At 38.9% G+C, this 18,194-nt stretch overlaps 1 protein-coding gene across 5 annotated transcripts in view; it reads right to left on the bottom strand.

Moving 5' to 3' along the window:
• Positions 1-18,194, bottom strand: part of SORCS1 (sortilin related VPS10 domain containing receptor 1) — a 512,256-nt gene that overhangs the window by 339,483 nt on the left and 154,579 nt on the right. The window lies entirely within an intron of this gene.

Below are 18,194 nucleotides of genomic sequence, written 5' to 3'. Positions count from 1 at the left end.
AGATCTGTTTGATGAGCTACAACAAGACATAGCTATTCTTTCAAATAATGCTCTTGCTATTAATAAATACGTATTCCCTATATTAACAATCTTTCCTCATGTAAACATTTCCAAGCCTTCCATATATAATTCTACCTTCCCCTGAACTATCTTTCTTCTTTGCATTTGTTTCCATTGGGCTACTTCTTCCTTGAAGCGTAGTACTCAGAAACTAACACAAGACTCGGACTTGGCATTGAGCTTCCAACGGCTTATAGTCCTGGGGGACTTCAATGTCCAGGCCGAGACCTCTCTTACGGGTGCAGCTCAGGACTTCATGGCCACCATGGCAACCATGGGCCTGTCCCAATTAGTATCTGGTCCCACCCATAGTGCCGGGCACACACTGGATTTGGTCTTTTCTCAAGGATGGGGTGAAAGTGACGGTGTGGAGGAGCTGACCATCGCTCCATTGCCATGGACCGATCACCACCTGATCAGGTTTAGACTTGCTGCGCCTCCTAACCTCCGCAGGGGTGGTGGACCTATTAGAATGGTCCGCCCCAGGAGGCTTATGGAGCCAAAAGGCTTCCTGACGGCTCTTGGGGAATTTTCCACCTTCTTGGCTGGCGACTCTGTCGATGTCTTGGTCTCTCGCTGGGATAGGGAAATGACCAGGGCAATCGACACAATCGCTCCGGAACGCCCCCTCTCGAGTAACCGAGCTAAACCAGATCCTTGGTTTACCGAGGAGCTGGCAGCGATGAAGCGAAAGAAGAGGAGGCTAGAGTGCATGTGGCGCCGGAACCCCACCAACCCTGCCCAAACACACCTGAATGCCTTCCTAAGGTCCTATGGTGTGGCAATAGCGGCGGCACAGAAAACATTTCTTGCCGCCAACATTGCATCTGCGAAGAACCGTCCAGCTGAGCTGTTTCGAGTTGTCAGGGGTCTGTTAAATCCGCCGAAAAGCGAGGCCCCTGATGACTCGGTAGCTCGCTGTGAAGCATTTGCTCGATTCTTCGCGGATAAAATTGGGCGGATTCGGTCGGGCTTTGACGCCACATTAACGGCAGTCTCTGGGGATGTGGCGAGAGCATCTGCTTGTCCAGTTTTGTTGGATTCATTTCAATTGGTTCAGCTTGAGGATGTGGACAGGATCCTTGGAGAGGTACAACCCACCACATGCATCCTAGACCCCTGCCCTTCCTGGCTGATCAAGGAAGCCAGAGGGGGTTTGGCAGGGTGGGTGAAGGTGATGGTTAATACCTCCTTACAGAAAGGAGAGTTTCCAGCGAGCTTAAAACAAGCTATTATAAAACCGCTGTTGAAGAAACCATCACTGGATCCCACCCAATTCGACAACTATCGGCCAGTTTCCAATCTCCCCTACTTGGGCAAAGTCATGGAACGTGTGGTGGCGACACAACTCCAGGGGTTTCTGGTAGACACTGATTATCTAGATCCGGCACAGTCTGGCTTTAGGCCGGGACATGGTACTGAGACAGCCTTGGTCGCCTTGGTAGATGATCTGCGCAGGGAACTAGACAGGGGGAGTGTGTCCCTGTTAGTTCTGCTGGACCTCTCAGCGGCCTTCGATACCGTCGATCACGGTATCCTTCTGGGACGCCTCATGGATATGGGGCTTGGGGGCACTGCTTTGCAGTGGCTCCGATCCTTCCTTGAGGGTCGGTCTCAGAAGGTGTCATTGGGTGACACCTGTTCGGCCCCACAACCGTTGTTGTGTGGAGTCCCACAGGGTTCAATTCTGTCCCCGATGTTATTTAACATCTACATGAAGCCGCTGGGGGAGATCATTCGGAGTTTCGGAATGAGATGTTATCTCTACGCAGATGATGTCCAAATCTGTCACTCCTTCCCACCTGTCACTAAGGAGGCTGTCCAGACCTTGAATCGGTGCTTGGCTGTTGTGTCGGACTGGATGAGAGCTAACAAATTGAAGTTGAATCCAGACAAGACAGAGGTCCTACTGGTCAATCGTAAGGCCGAACAGGGTATAGGGTTACAGCCTGTGTTAGACGGGGTTACACTCCCCCTGAAGACGCAGGTTCGCAGCTTGGGAGTGATCCTGGACTCATCGCTGAGCCTGGAACCCCAGGTCTCAGCGGTGGCCGGGAGAGCTTTCGCACAATTAAAACTTGTGCGCCAGCTGCGCCCGTACCTTGGGAAGTCGGATCTGGCCACGGTGGTCCACGCTCTTGTCACATCCCGGCTGGATTACTGCAACGCACTCTACGTGGGGTTGCCCTTGAAGACTGCTCGGAAACTTCAACTAGTCCAACGGGAGGCAGCCAGATTGCTCACCGGAGCGGCATACAGGGAGCATACCACCCCCCTGTTGTGCCAGCTCCACTGGCTGCCGATCCAATTCCGAGCACAATTCAAGGTGCTGGTTTTGACCTATAAAATCCTATACGGTTCCGGCCCAGTGTACTTGTCCGAACGGATCTCCCTCTACACCCCACCTCGGAGTTTAAGATCCTCTGGGGAGGCCCTGCTCTCGACCCCGCCTTTATCACAAGTGAGACTGGCGGGGACGAGGAGCAGGGCCTCCTCAGTGGTGGCCCCCCGCCTGTGGAACTCACTCCCCGGGGAGATTAGAACAGCGCCCTCCCTTCTCTCATTCAGGAAACAGCTGAAAACTTGGATGTGGGACCAGGCTTTCGGAAACTCTGGCAGCTAAAAAGAAGGACCATAATGAAGGGCAAATATTGTAGGAACCTATTTTAACCTATTGGACCTATGGAACACGAAACACTGACCATGAGATTGCTTACTGTTGTGCTATGGTGCTATATATTGATGTTTTTAATCTGTTAATTATTTAATTACTGTTTTTTATATTTGTATGTATTTGTATAAGGGCATCGAATTGTGCCTTCTTTGTAAGCCGCCCTGAGTCCCCCCTCGGGGGTGAGAAGGGCGGGGTATAAGTAGCAGAAATAAATAAATAAATAAATAAATATAAAGTAAAATTAGTCTAGAAGAAAGTAGTTAGAATGAATGCAGTTTTTCTCCAGCTAGCTCTGCTCGCAAAGGATTTAAGTACACTGGGAAGAACCAAAGTGCTGATGTGATTTGAGTGGTGGTCTAGGATTCTGGGAGGCAAGACTTTGAATCTCTGCTCAGCCATGGAAACCCTATGGATATCCTTAGACAAATCATACCCTTTGAGAGGAAGGGAACAGCCACATTCCTTGGAATAAATCTTGCAAAGAAACCCTTACTATAGTGTCTCCATAAATCGGACTCCACTTGAAGACACATAACCACAACACAACTAAGGAGACAGCTGTTTAAGCTGATAAAAGGAGTGAAAAACTATCTGGATAATGGTGTTCAAGAAAACTGAAATGCTTGGAAAACTGGAAACCAAGCTAAGACAATGGACCTCCATAGACGAAGATACAATGTGTGGTATTCTCTCATATGTACTACAAAATTGAAAGCATGTCCTTCACCTCCTTCACAACCCATGGAAAATTATATTTGCTACTTTTAATAACTAATGACTAAGGGCCCTTCCAAATCCCATATTCCAGAATATCAAGGCAGAATATCCCACAATATTTGCTTTGAACTGGGTTATCTGAGTCCACACTCAGATAATGTGGGATTTCCTGCATTGATATTCTGGGATATAGGGCTGTGTGGAAGGGCCCTAAAAGAAAGTCAAGGGAAGAAAACAGAACACTTAAAATGAGGCAAGTTTGTGACAATTAGGGTATATTTATACAGTAGAGTCTCGTTTATCCAACCTTCACTCATCCAACATTTTGCATTATCCAAAGCAGTCTGCCTCCTGCCCGGATCCACAACTGTTTCAATACATTGCAATTTTTTGTGCTACATTTGTAAATGCAGCAATTACTACATAAAGTTACCTTGTATTGAACTGCTTTTTCTGTCAATTTGTTGTAAAACATGATGTTTTGGTGCTTATTTTGTAAAATCACTATGTAATATGACATTTAATAGGCTTTTCCTTAATCCCTCATTATCCAACATTTTCACTTATCCAATGTTCTGCCAGCCCATTTTTGTTGGATAAGTGATACTCTACTGTATGTGTAAATTGACACTTTCTCCTTTTCTTCCTCACTCTCTCCCTTTTCCATCTTTCTCAATTTCTGTGATTACACTTTATTATCAGAATGGATTTCTTTACTCTTCATTTTACTGTTTGCCTAATTCCATTTTTCACTAGCAAAGCTTTATTTTTCTTGAACACTTTTGGTTCCCTCACATTGCTTTTTGTCATCTTTTGAAAGCTGGGGTTCATTTTCTATTATTTAATTTATTCCCAACAAAGTTTGGAGCTACTCTTTTGAGATTATTTATTTTGTTAATGAACAGATTTTTAATAAATTGTGCAGTTTTATTTTATGTATTATTTTATTTTGTTCTGTACTATTTTACTTTACTTGCTGATGAGGTTCAGGCTTCATTATAAATACTTTTCTAACTATATTTTCCATCTAGGGGTGAAATTTTCATCTCAGTCTCGGCAAACCATTTCACATCTTTTCCTAATTTTTAAGCAAAACTACTATACACTTGGAAACACAGTAAACTGTGAGAAGTGCAGAATGGTGAGAGTTTCTAGAGGTGCAAAAACAAAGTTTCAGCAAAAATTGAAACTCTCTCTCTCTCTCTCTCTCTCATATATATATATATATATATATATATATATATATATATATATATCAATCACTATCGTTGCTAAATATATGCTCTATGGTCTTTTGCTTTCTGTCAGTTTAAGCCTATATATACCCCCCTTATTGTATGCCATAAATTCCAACTAAATGTTTATAATCAATTTCACTTAAGAGCTGTCTCTGATTTTCTTGATGTATCATCCTACCTCATAAATATTGAAAGAACAAGGTTTTTTTTATTTTAAAACTTACAGTTCTATTAATAGTTTAAAAAAAACATATTAGCCATTTTCTCCTGCTGATTCTCATAGTGTGGTTATACTTTCACCTGAACTGCTGCAAATTGCCAAGTGATATTATGCCATATCTGTGGGTTTGATCTCTCATCCTTAGCTAAAGAACTTGAGATTTGCCTTTTCTATTGAATTTAATTTTGTTTGTTTCATTGCAGTTTTCCATTCTGTGTGACTACCACATAGATAAAATTATAAGAGAATACTTGATCCACAACAAATCCCTGCAATGATGTACTACCTCATCAGACAGGGTACTTTCCCCATCATACGCTGCTTGTTCTCCCTTTTCAAGACAGAGCCCATTACACGACATACGTGTAGTTCTGGTTGGCTCTATCCATAAAGAGGAGAGCAAGCAGCATGTGCCACCGCCACGGCAACATGGGAACTTCCTGTGTTGTCTTATAGGATGGGGGGAAGCCAATCAGCAGTGTTTTCCCCATGGAATGGGGGTCTCTGTAAGTCATGCAATGCAGGGTTTGGAGCAATGGGTTCTCCACACCCCCTTCTGGGAGCCTATGGATTCACCATGATGCATGGCAAGTCCATGAGACTTTGTGATGCAGTTTGTATTGGCAACTTCTTTCCACTCTGAAGAGAAACCATGTTCAATATCGCATCCCATTTTTGAAAAACTACCCAGTGAGACTGATGTATAGCAAAGCATTCCCTCACCAGGTTGTCAAAGCATTTTTCAAATTACAATACTTTAGATCTATAGCATTCTATCACAATTATATAGCACTGAATCCAAACAACCTTGATGCTATCAGAGAGCCTTTCTAGAATTACACTAAAGGTATTTGACTGTTTTTCCATACATGTTTACAGAGATTATGTGAATTTACAGAGCTTTTGTACCACCACCCTAAAATTCCTTACCATTGGCTCAAGGTGTTGGGACTTGGAGTATAACAAACTTTGGAAGCCACATACTTCCCATGCTTCATATTGAGAAGACTCCAAGAAAAGTGAGCTGTGCAGGACACTTTGCCACATGGTTCTGGTGGATTTCACCATGCCACTGTGAAACAACCACTTACAAAGCACTGACATAGAAGATAGGACAGTAGTGCACCTGAAACTATGGATATACTTTAAGTAATCACTTGGATGGAGTTTTGCTAAGCTGCTTTGCAGGTTAACAGGTTCAGTTGCTGACAGGGCCCTTAATTCCTGCTACAGATGGATGTGAGACCTGGCACATTGCTAGCTTGACTTCATTATTTAGTTTACTACAGTCTTGTATCAGGAGAGCAACTACCAGAAATGCTTTATGTGCAAATGCCCCTCCCTTCCCCTTTTCGTAGCAGGGGATTTATAGGCCTATTCAGGGAGCAGAGCAGCAACATAATTCTGTATCTTCAACAAACAGCCGCCCTGCCGCCACTGATAAGCTTTCCTAGGAGGGTGGTGATTGAAATGTAGCACTTTCCAAGCCTTAATTGGCACATGCGTTAGTCAGGCATATGCACTCGCTGTGGGAACACCAGATGACAGGGTGGCAAGCAGCCTGACACCTAGCACAAGTTAAGTTTTCTTTAAAGAAGCAAAATTAAAATGGGAGTGAGTCATCAACTTTTAGGATATCAGGCTTTGGGAAAATGGAGAGTACAAATACTGGGGATCTTCACTTGCTATTAGCACTTTATCTCTGCTGTGTTCGACCACACACTTGGCACCGCATTGCTTCAGCTGCTGTTATGCCAATAAACCCATGCAAGCCAATCATTTCTTATGATTTATATGCCCCACCACATGGTTCCCCTGAGCAGTTTGCAGACAAAAGAAGCAACAGGACTCAATTCATCATAAACCCAAGTAAGAAAAGCTAAAAGTACTAGAACTACTGCACTAATTTAACTAGTTCAAAATAAACATTGAAACACCAGCTAGGACATCACTTTATGCAAACAAATTCAAGTTATGATCTCAAAAAGAGTTTGGTGGAAAGGAAAATCCAATGATGGGGTTAAAGCTATTTGGATTGAGGTTTTAGTGCCTTTCAAGGCTCAAGTTCACGAATCTCAAGACTTGAAAGGCAGTGGGTACAATCCTAGATTCAGTGTTCTACTCAGTGTACAGCAAACACTCCACATTCACTGGGGTTAAGCATACAGGGCCCCCATGAATGTGAAATAAATGGATAAAGAAATTGATATTTTTAACCTTAGAGAACATATCTCTAGGAATGTCTAGGTCTCCCAGCACAACTCTATGATCAACGACAATTGGAAGCTGAATGTAGAATTGCGTTGGAGGATGCAATATGTTCTTTCTAGAAATCCCCATGTCTTCCCACATGACTGGAGGAAGTTGACCATAAAAGCACACTGTAGGACCTGGAGAGTCTTAAAATGAATATTTTAAATCAAATCCATCAATAATCAAATCTGCAAAAGTCAAAACCACAAATGTGGAGAGATTACTCTACTTTTTTTATAGCCAGATGTGAAACAAAAACTAGAAATGTTTATGTGGATGACTAATCTGGCCAGAGTGACATATACTTATGTTTTGACTACTGCTGTAGCACAATCCATGAGGAAATACCCTGAAGACTGTCCAGAAACATCAGCAGCTGCAGAATACTGCTGCCAGACAACTGGCCAAGTACAGTCTAACCCTTCAACATTACAGATCCAGGACCAATGTGACCAAGCTACATCAGAATGTGGTCAATACAGAAAAAGTATATATTAAAGATTTTTTAAAGTGTTACAAAAATCTGCAAACTGCATACTTGGAAGAGGAAGAATTTAATGTTAAAATGATGTCTATATCGTGATAATACCTATCATGATATAGACATAAATGAAGCAGCTAAATGATGGCTATGGGACTGGTGCAATGTTTAATATGTTTTCTGTTATGATGTTTTTATGAACAGTGTTTTAATGCTTTGATTCATATTTATATGATTACTGATTTTAGCTAATGTTATGTATTACTTTTGTATGTAGATTGCGGTTTTAAATTTTGCCTAATTGTACAGCGCTCTGAGTCCCTCTTGGCATGAGAAAGAGTGGGACAGAAATGTAGTAAATAAATAAATGTGAGGAACAACTGATTTTCTCATTCACACTATAGAGTTTGGGTCAAAGAAATTCATTGGATAAGATAAAAAAAGAAGCTGAGGCACTGTTCTTACACATAGCTAAAACAACCCTCACACAAACTGAAATTTACAGGCTTTTATATTGTTATCTTATTTCTACTGGGTAGCCACAAGCAACAAGAAATAGTAAAAGAGCCTCCAGACATGAAGACAAACAGACCCAAAAGTGGAACTGAATGGGCTCTTGTTTCACCAATTGTTAAATTAAAACTAAGCAATTGTACATGTGTCCCTGCCGTCTCACTCCTTTTTGAAAAATTTTATTTAGAAAAATGCTGGCTCTTTTTTTCCCTCTGAATTGAGAAATTATAGAGACATTATGGAGAAACAGCACCAAATATGGAAACATACTGCAGGGGCAAACTGAACTATCATTTCCAGGGTTTTCACATCTCTCCAGTTAAGATGGCTGTAATGGAATATATGCTGAATTCATGAGGGCTGGGATTTTTTCAGCCAGTTCCCAAAACACAAATGGTCAAAATTTGAAAAAATCTAGTGGTCAAAATTTGAAAAAAATCCTGCCTCCAGTGACCTCTAAGTGCTGCATCTCTGCATCACAAAATTCATTAAGAGGTCTGCATAATCTCCTCCCCAAATGGCCTAACCAACAAGCAAGCAAGCCATCCAAACAATAAACAAATAAAGATGACTGGAATTCACAACTGAAGTTAAAAATGTGTAAACTAGAGTTGCACATTTTTATTCATAACTGCTATGTATTCAATAGAGTAGTGAAAATGTATGAATCTCGAAAGTCTCCCAATCCAAACTGTGAGAGGGTGGCTGTTGCTGCAGGCAACAAGGATGTGCTCTACTATCAATTCGGACACAAAAGACTGGTGTTTCTAGCCTCTCCTTCTCAGGTGCAGGCGGGCATTATGGCAGGAATCCTGCTTCTGACTGCTGCAATGGAGATCTCTGGAGAGAAAGGTGGAGAACTATGCTATGTCCTAATTAACAGGAAACTAGATGTCTGTTGTTCACAGCAGCTCCTGCCTCGTACATCTGAATTTGAAGGGATTGATCCGGGTAGAATTGGTTAGCCTTATAATAAAATAACAGTAATTGCATAGCTAAGTGATCAATCAAAGAAGTACTGGATGCTAACACATAAATTGATGCTATATATTTTTAAAATTGGAATCCACCTAAATCCAGAACTATTTTTATTATATACTAGCTTGGGTACCTGCCCTGATTATTTGAAAAACACTTTTTTCTTTGTTTTTGGATCTTAGGTATTATCAGGTAATTTGGAATGCTATTTATTAGGAAAAAGTCAGTCTTTGCTTTTGTTTCTTATGAATGCTCCCATTCAAAAATGCATAAGCATGTGGGTGAACTACAGTTCCCAAAAATGGTGGGTCAATCACCCCCAAAACCCTGCTGGTATTCAAAGTTGGCCACGTTATTATTTATTTATTTCTATCCCACTTTTCTCCTGGATAGAGACCCGAAGTGGCGCACAACATGTAAAAAGCAAAAACATAACCTATAATAAAAACAGCAGCATCATAGACATAATCCTATCTATAAAAATTATTAAAACACACATAAATGTGATTAACATCTAAATATGGAAACGCAGTCAAACAGTCAATAGATTAAAATAGATTTAAAACACCACCAAATGTCCATTCATTTAGGCAAGTGGTTCCCAACTTTTGGGCCTCCAGGTTTTTTGGACTTCAGCTCCCACAGTTCCTAACAACTAGTAAGATGGCTGGGATTTCTGGCAATTGAAATCCAAAACACCTGGAGACCCAAAGGTTTGGAACCACTGATTTAAGCCATGCAGAGTCCATTTCCAGAGGTCTGTTTCAATCCAGACATTGCACATGATAGATCTGGCATTTATTCTCCTTCAGGGAAGGCCTAATTCCATAGGGAGGGAGCCATTATAACTTCTTTAGGAAGAGAGCTCCAGAGCTGCCGGGTGACCACCTAAAGACCCTCGCACTTGAAACTATGGTAGGACCTGTCCTGATGACCTCAAGGCTCATGTGGGTTCATAGGAGGTCATATGGTTTCTTAGGTAGGCTGGGCCCGAACCATTAAGGTCTGTGTGTCAAGTTTGGTCCATATCTGTCATTGGCTGGGTTCAGTGCTCTCTGGATGCAGGTGAACTATAACTCCTGGATTCCACGGGCAATCACCCCAAACCCCAGCCAGTATTCAAAATTCATCATGTTGGGTCTGTGTGCCAAGTCCATAATTTGTGGTGTTCAGAATGCTTTCTGAATATAGGGTGAACTACAACTTCCATACATGTGGGTCAGACCCCCCCCCCCCCCAAAAAAAAAAAGAAAACACCTCCAGCATGTTCTGTTGGTCATCAGGGTTCTGTGTGCTAAGTTTGGTCCAGATCCGTCATAGGTGGGGGTCACAGTGGTCTCTGGAAGTGGGAGCCAATAGGAAAGCTGCTGCAAACATACACCGCCACCTACACATATGCTTTGACTTTTATTATATAGATGATCGAGATAGCGATAGAGGTAGAGACAGATAGGTTAGACAGATAGATATAATTTATGACAAAATTAAAGAGTTGAATTATAAACCATTATATGATTTTAGCAGTGAGATTGGTTCATGCTAGAAATGGAAGAATGTTGACCTCTCAACAAAAGAAGGGTAGATTTCAAAAACTTTTGAAATGGCAAAGAGGGGCAAATTGTCTATTTTGATCAAAGAGATTTCTGTGGATAATTTTCTAAAAGACTAGAAACTATTTTTATCCTTTATAAAGAAGAAAAAAAGGAATAACTTGTGGGATTTGAAAGTTGAGTGCTATTGTTTGACTTTTTAGCAGGATTTTACATTCAGTCCAGTAGAAATGAGAAGTTTATTGTAGTTTTTATTAATGTCTTCGACTGATAGGGTCGGAAGATAAGTATTAATAAGTTTAAATGTGGGGAAAATTGAAGGTTAGAATAGTGATTGTTCTGCTTAGGGTTTTAAGTATTGTTTTTATCCTTGTGTTTCATTTTTCTATATTTTTTCCTACTATTGTAATGTTTATTTTGTTGTTAATATGGAATAAAATGTATGTAAAAAAACACAAGAAAATCTTCAAGCAGGGCAGATTACAGCCTTTTAGATTTGACAAGAATATTTTTAGATGCCATTGTGTTTGTGTGTGTGTGTGCATGGGGTGGGGAAGTGACCCTTTTCATCAGTTCACACAAGCAAGATCACATACCATATATATCAGGATATATGCTTTACTTACATTTTAATTTTTACATGACATTTAAATGATTTTATACTATTTAATGTAGTAATTGCTCTGGGAGAAAGGTAGCAAACAAGCAAAACAAACAAACATTTCATTTTTTGATGGAAATTATTTTCAGAATAGCCCAATCTACAAACCTATCTGCTTACCTAATAACTCCATAGGTAACTAAATCATGAAAAGGTTGTTAAAATAGTAGCAGTCCAAATTGTGCACACATCTTTCTCTAGCAATCTGTGCCCTTCAATGAAGACTGCTGGACGTCTTCCCCCCTCCCCCCATTTTTGTTCCAATGAAGTCTATAACATTCAACATGTTTGCCATTTAATTATATTATTTTAAACAATAGCAATGTAATTCACAAGCAAAGTTATATACATTCATAAGATAAAGAAAAAGAGAAAAGAGAAACGGAAAAAGACATAACTAAAATCAAGTTGGGCTCTGACACCCTCCCTATGTTAACTATAATGAAAATAACATTTATTATTCTACCATTACAGATCCATCTAAATGGTCCCAATAATTACTAATAACCATAGCCACAGATTTCTTATTTCTCAAAAAGTCCAGAAATAATTCTCAATATTAAAAAAGGCTTCAATTGACTTGTATTTATCCTTCACATATGGATTACTCTTTGGAATCCATGTTAGTCTGGCAATTTGAGTTAGCTCAGTGAATTTAACGACCCATTCTTCCATTTTACACAATCCATTCACAAATTGGAATAAACAATGTTCTTGCCAATGTTTTCATGTATTGAAGAAGTGGTCCATATTTACTATATAGTTCTTTATCGTAATGCCAAAGAGAAACATAACATAACAAAATCTACCTTTACTTTTTTTTGGATAAACATACAAATCTTACACCAATAATATTTCATCTTCTTACAAGTGATCGAAAGAGTTTTTTGAAACTTCCTATGGCCTATTCCCGTTATTGCAAATCTATTGGAAACCCAGTGCCCAAGCACTCAAGAGGTGGAGAGCAGTGTGTGTGTGTGGGGGGGGGGGCAGTTTGGAAGGGTGTCAAGCAGGAATGGTGTGCGGGGGCGGGCAAGTGGTATTGTGTTCATAGGTTTGCCACCACTCGCCTATACCATCAACTGGGAATGATGGGCTACTGGGAAGTCTACTAACTGTCTCCCAGGGAGCATTTAATAAAAGAAATTCACAGGCATGCATTATGCATTTTATGACTGCACTTTTATGTGATGTTCCTAGAGGTTTCTATTTATTCTTTTTAAAGCCCTGAGAGATTGGCTGTTTTACACAATTTTCAAGTTTTTCACACAACCTTATCAAGTCAATAAAATGTCACCATATTGAACCAAAAACTTAATAGTCTGGCTAAGCTTCTCTGACACTAATGCTCTTTTCCTGCTGGCAGCTACATTGGCCACTTTTAGACACTGACACTTATCGAGAAAGAGTAGTTACTATAACCTTATCCATTTTCCTTGTTTAGGAAGAGTTTTAATTTTGTCGAGAAATAGGCTATTTTATTTTTTAAGATATGTAAGGAGCAAAAGACACAGAAACCTCACAGCAACACTATGAATAGCTATTTCTGATGCAGCTTTTAAGAAACAATGGTTGGAAAAACAATAAGGGAAGTGTCAATTGATATATAATCCTATAATATTGGAAAGCTTAGTTGGTATTCAGATTATCAGTTAAAAAGATCTTCAGGTTCTATTATGCCCAGATGTTAAACTCATGTCTGTTCCTTCCTATAGCAGAAAGGTATACTTTGTTTTTTTGAGCCAGTACAAAAGGCATATATTGGCACCTCCCCTGCTTTTGTGAATAAATTCTAAATTGATTATACAGTTATTTCAGGCATTCAAACAGAAAGCAAAATATTTATATACTATAAAATAACAAAATTTCTTCATTTCAAAAGTTTATTTTCTATCATGCTTACTATCTGCAATGTGTGGATGGATCCACCTGTAGGCAGTCACAAAACACATGCTGGTGAATTCAGCTTAACCTGAGTTAATATGGCTGTATTCCAAGTTAATATAACTCAGGGGAAAGCATGAATCCTGCACCGGGATTCAGGTTCCCCCTCAAGTTATGGCAGTTCACCTATAGCCAGTTGTTATGTGGAACTGACTGCAGGTATCCTAACAGCCATCCCAGGCTCCCTGGGCTCAAACAGCCCAGAGATACCAGATGACAGTCCTCTCCTGCCCCCTCCTCCTATTTCATTGCTGACTACACAGTGACAGGAAAACTGACCTTATGCTGGGGGCTTCCTCCTTCTCCTTCTCTGTGTTGTGACTCACAAAGGAAGGTGAGAAGAGGAAATGTACTATTCACACATAACTTTGGAAATTTTAGTCAAAACATCAACCCGAAAAACATGGTTGATTTATTGCTGGGTCTACGAGGGTATTTTTTTTTTTAAAAAAAGAACTACCTCCTATGCTGAGTAGAATAATGAATGGCACAATCTTAGTCCTTCTTGAGAAATTTGAGGTTGACTTATAAATGGGTTTATACAGTAAGTCTGCCATTTCCATACATCGCTGTTTCCAGCTTGACTAGATACAAAATTAGACCAAGGTTACTTCACAGAAAATGAAATACCACACTCAGTATGGTACATTCTTGAGTGCTAGTAATTCTTCTCAAAGAAGAGTGATTTTTCATGCATATACCTATATGCGTACATACAATCTGTTGTTGTTGTTTTATCAGTGTGGAAACACATGGTCAGAAAAGGAAGTGATCATTAGGTTCAGTTTTCTAATACCCCAAATTACGCCACCATTAAACTATGGGTTGTCATCATTATGCAATATATCAGAAGATGATTCTGAATTCTTACTGAGCAATTAAGTATATTTGAACCAACGTGTGAACAGACATCTCCAGTTGTGGTAAACATAATGCTTATCTAAATCTTAATCCCACTCATTGCCATATTCAAAATAGATTATTGTCAGTCTGTTTGTTAAAAATTATAGAGAATTGGGCAATGCCCAACTATGTAGCAGATGTACATTGATCAATACCAAGGGTAGCCATCATATATCCCGACATATATTGAACTGCAAGCTACAGTTGTCCTAACATAACCACTGAGAAAGAATGTTGAAAGGTAGTTTTCAACAGTATCTGGATGCTTACACGATTACCAGCCTAGTTATTTTGCATACACGTTTCTTACTGACTTAGAGTTTGATCTTTCTCGTGCATTTTATTTATTTCAGGGCATGTCTTGTATTTTAGCAATTTTTATATATATACTGCCCAAAGAACTTTAATTATAGGAAAGCACAGAGATTTATATCTTTGGTGTAGTCAACCATGAAACTTTTAGGAAGCATACTCTTCATAAAAAAGCAACTCCACTATTATTGCTGTTATTCTTTGGTGAGGAGTTCATTTGAAAAAGGTTCCCATGTGTCTATCGTGCACCATACAAAAATAAAATGATCACAGAAAGAAGGTTCCTGGCATTTCAGTTTTCATCTAGAATGCTGTGTTAATTCAAGCAGTGGTGGTGTTTTCTGTCCTATAAAGTTCTTTAATGAGAAAAACACCATATCTCAAATAATATGAGTCAAAACTAAATGAGGATGATTTCACGCAACCTGGAAGTATCTTAACAGTCTAACTTTAATGCCACCTCCTCCATTTACTAGAATATGTTCTGCAGGGAATATTTATGGCTGTGTTTCACAGTAACTTCTAGAGCACACTTGGTAGTTTTAATAGCTCCTATAAAACCCAGACTTGGAATTTTTCTAGCTAGAAGTTGGAGCAATATGACCATTTTTTGGATGTTATTCTCTAAAGGAGAGCAACAACAACAAAAACACAAGGAGAAGAGAACACCTCAGTGAGAAAGACTTTCTTTAGAAATTGAACCACTTGCTGTGAAGGGGAAAAGAACTAATGCACAAGATGAAAGTTTTGAGAATTACAACCCAAGATTAATGTGATGTGTGTATGAGGATATGTGTGTGAACACCTAGCAATCCGATTATTCTGAGACTTCCTAAGGCACATGAAAGTGAAAATTAGCATGCAATGCATAATTAATTTTGTGCTTTACTGATGTTTAAACAAACGGCTTTCATGAAAGGGCTGAGCATTCAAGCAATAAATCACTGCTTAGCTCTCTATCAGGAGAAGAAAGATATCACTTGACAGAGTTATTGAATTGAGCTGTACGGTCATGAGGTAAATTACAACTCAGATAAGGAGGTGGAGTGTTGTTCCTGAATAACTGACCAACATTAGTGTAAAGAGAGGAACATATTCTGTAAATATGTTAGTCTGGGAGTGGGACAAGAGAAAGAAAAATAACAATGACAATCTTTTGATGTACACTTGTCTGAAATTTTGTAAAATGTAAACAGATATTCAACAAGTTTTGAGACAATTATTATAACAAAAATTACCTTACCAGAGTACAAACATCATATTCTCTCAGAATAACAGAAAAGTAGTTAATTTACTCCTTCTGTTCCTTCACTATCTTTATTTCTCCTAAACTTAGTTAAAGAATCAGTGAGCGACTCCAGATTGGAAACAGAGACGAATTCACACGCTAATACACTCATGTAAACATTTTTTCCACAAGCACAGGAAAATGTAAGACATAGATATCCAAGACTGAAAATCCATGTATGATTTGGAATTATCTTTCAAGAAACCAGTATTAACTAACGTCATTGACATATATATGTATGATTGCATAAGTACAATATGAAGTATCAATTGTGTAGAATCAATCATTTTTACTGGATGAAAGATATAAAAATGTTTTATACAGGTGCCTGAATCCAAAAGATAGATTAGGGCACAAAGGGATAGACTCTATTCCTATTCAGTACCAGTGAGTTCATGAGCAGGAACATAAATAGGGACATTTTATGTGGGACTGCTGGAAGGGATAAAACAAGGTGACCTTATATCTTTTGGTTTTGGATTAGGCTGTTTCTCTGAATCATCTGGAACTTTTTGTACATTTTTGTTGCTATGGATGACAATTCTATGTTTCTCTTAGATCACATTATCTCTGGTTTGGCCAGACTTTACTAGTATTCCAAGCATGACACTCAGCTTTTGTTTGGAACATCATTTCACCTGGATTACAAATTTTCATATACCGTATATACTTGAGTATAAGCCAACCCAAATATAAGCCGAGATACCTAATTTTAACACAAAACCTGGGAAAATGTATTGACTCAAGTATAAGCCAAGAGTGGGAAATGCAGCAGCTACAGGTAAATTTCAAAATAAAAATAGATACCAATAAAATCACATACTTGAGGCATCTGTAGGTTAAATGTTTTTGAACATTTACATAAAACTATAATTTAAGATAAGACTGTACAATTCTGATTAAACCATCATTCTAACCTTCTTCAATGTAAATGTGCCTTCCAATAATAATGTAAATTATCCTTCCAATAATAATAAAGAGAGTAAAATAATAAACGTAATAATAATAATACAGCAAAATAATGTAAATGTAATAATATCAATAATAAATAGAGTAAAATAATAAATATAATAATAAGAGCAATAAGTTAAAATAATAATGTAATAATAATAGAGTAAAATAATAAATGTAATAATAATAATAATAATAATAATAATAATAAGTAAAATCATAAATAACCTTGACTTGAGTAAAAGCCCAGGGAGGCTTTTTCAGCTTTAAAAAAGGGGCTGAAAAACTAGGCTTATACTTGAGTATATACAGTATATAATTTATTTTAAAACCAAATAGTCCATGTAGGAGCCAAATATCACAGCAAAATGTGAAGGCATTTCTTTTATGAAATTATTATGCAAGAAACCAATCTGCCCCTATCTTTCAGGCATGAGAGAAGAGGTAGCAAATGTTGCAGGTGGTGGAGGTGACAATGTCATGTATGAAGAAAGGGAGAAAATTGGAAGGAAGAGAGAGTGAGAAATTGAAACAGAGGAATGAAAGTAGTAAGGCTGGTGTAAATTATAAAGGTGTGAAACAAGGTGATGGAAGGAGTACAACAGATTGGCAAACATAAGTGGGAGAAGCAGACAGAAACAAAGAAATATTCTGAGGATTCATGATGATTGAAGTATAGAGGGTAAAGGAAATAAGAAAGCCTCATAGATGCAGTGTCAGGGTACAAACAGCAAGATGGAGATGCAATGCAGGGGTGTAAGGAGGCACAAAGGGAGAAGGAAGAGTGAATGGAGTAAGTGGTAGAATGCAAAAACCAAGAGAATGGTCTGCAAAGTTGGTGTGTCAAAAAGTAACAGTGTGGAAAGGTAACATTTATGTGGAACATTCTAACACCGGGTACAGATTTGAAACTGGATCTCCTTTTCCAAGTCCAGCACTTTAGGTATTATCATTTATTCATGCTCCTAGATCAGTTGTAATAAAGAACAGTATGAAGGTTGCAACCATTTGTTGCTGAATTTGCATGGCCGGGCTGCTTTGTGAACATTTACGGGGATTTGAGGGAGGAGAATATGGTAATTTAAGGTGAGGAGCTACTGCTGACAAGATGTGCACATTTACTTCCCATCTACACTGCCATATAATCCCGTTTGAACGGCATTATAATGGTCAGTGTAGACTTATATAATGCAGATTGAACTGCATTGAACTGTATTATATGTATCCACACTGCCATATAATCCAGTCCAATGCAGTCAATTTGAATTTTGAAGCTGGTTATATGGCACTATAGATGGCTCCTGAGAGAATTAGGTAGTCACTACCTCTATACTCTCTGCAAGCTCATGACTAGATACCACCTAGATAATACTAAGAAAAAGTTACAAGATACTGCAGTGATCTGCAATGTGTATACATTGTTTTTCCGGACTGAGGATATAAGATGCTAC

The sequence above is a fragment of the Anolis sagrei genome, chromosome 3 (assembly GCF_037176765.1).
Source record: "Anolis sagrei isolate rAnoSag1 chromosome 3, rAnoSag1.mat, whole genome shotgun sequence".
NCBI classification, from domain to species: Eukaryota; Metazoa; Chordata; class Lepidosauria; order Squamata; family Dactyloidae; genus Anolis; species Anolis sagrei.
Note: the sequence above shows the minus strand (reverse complement) of the source record. Positions and strands in the feature narration are given on the sequence as shown.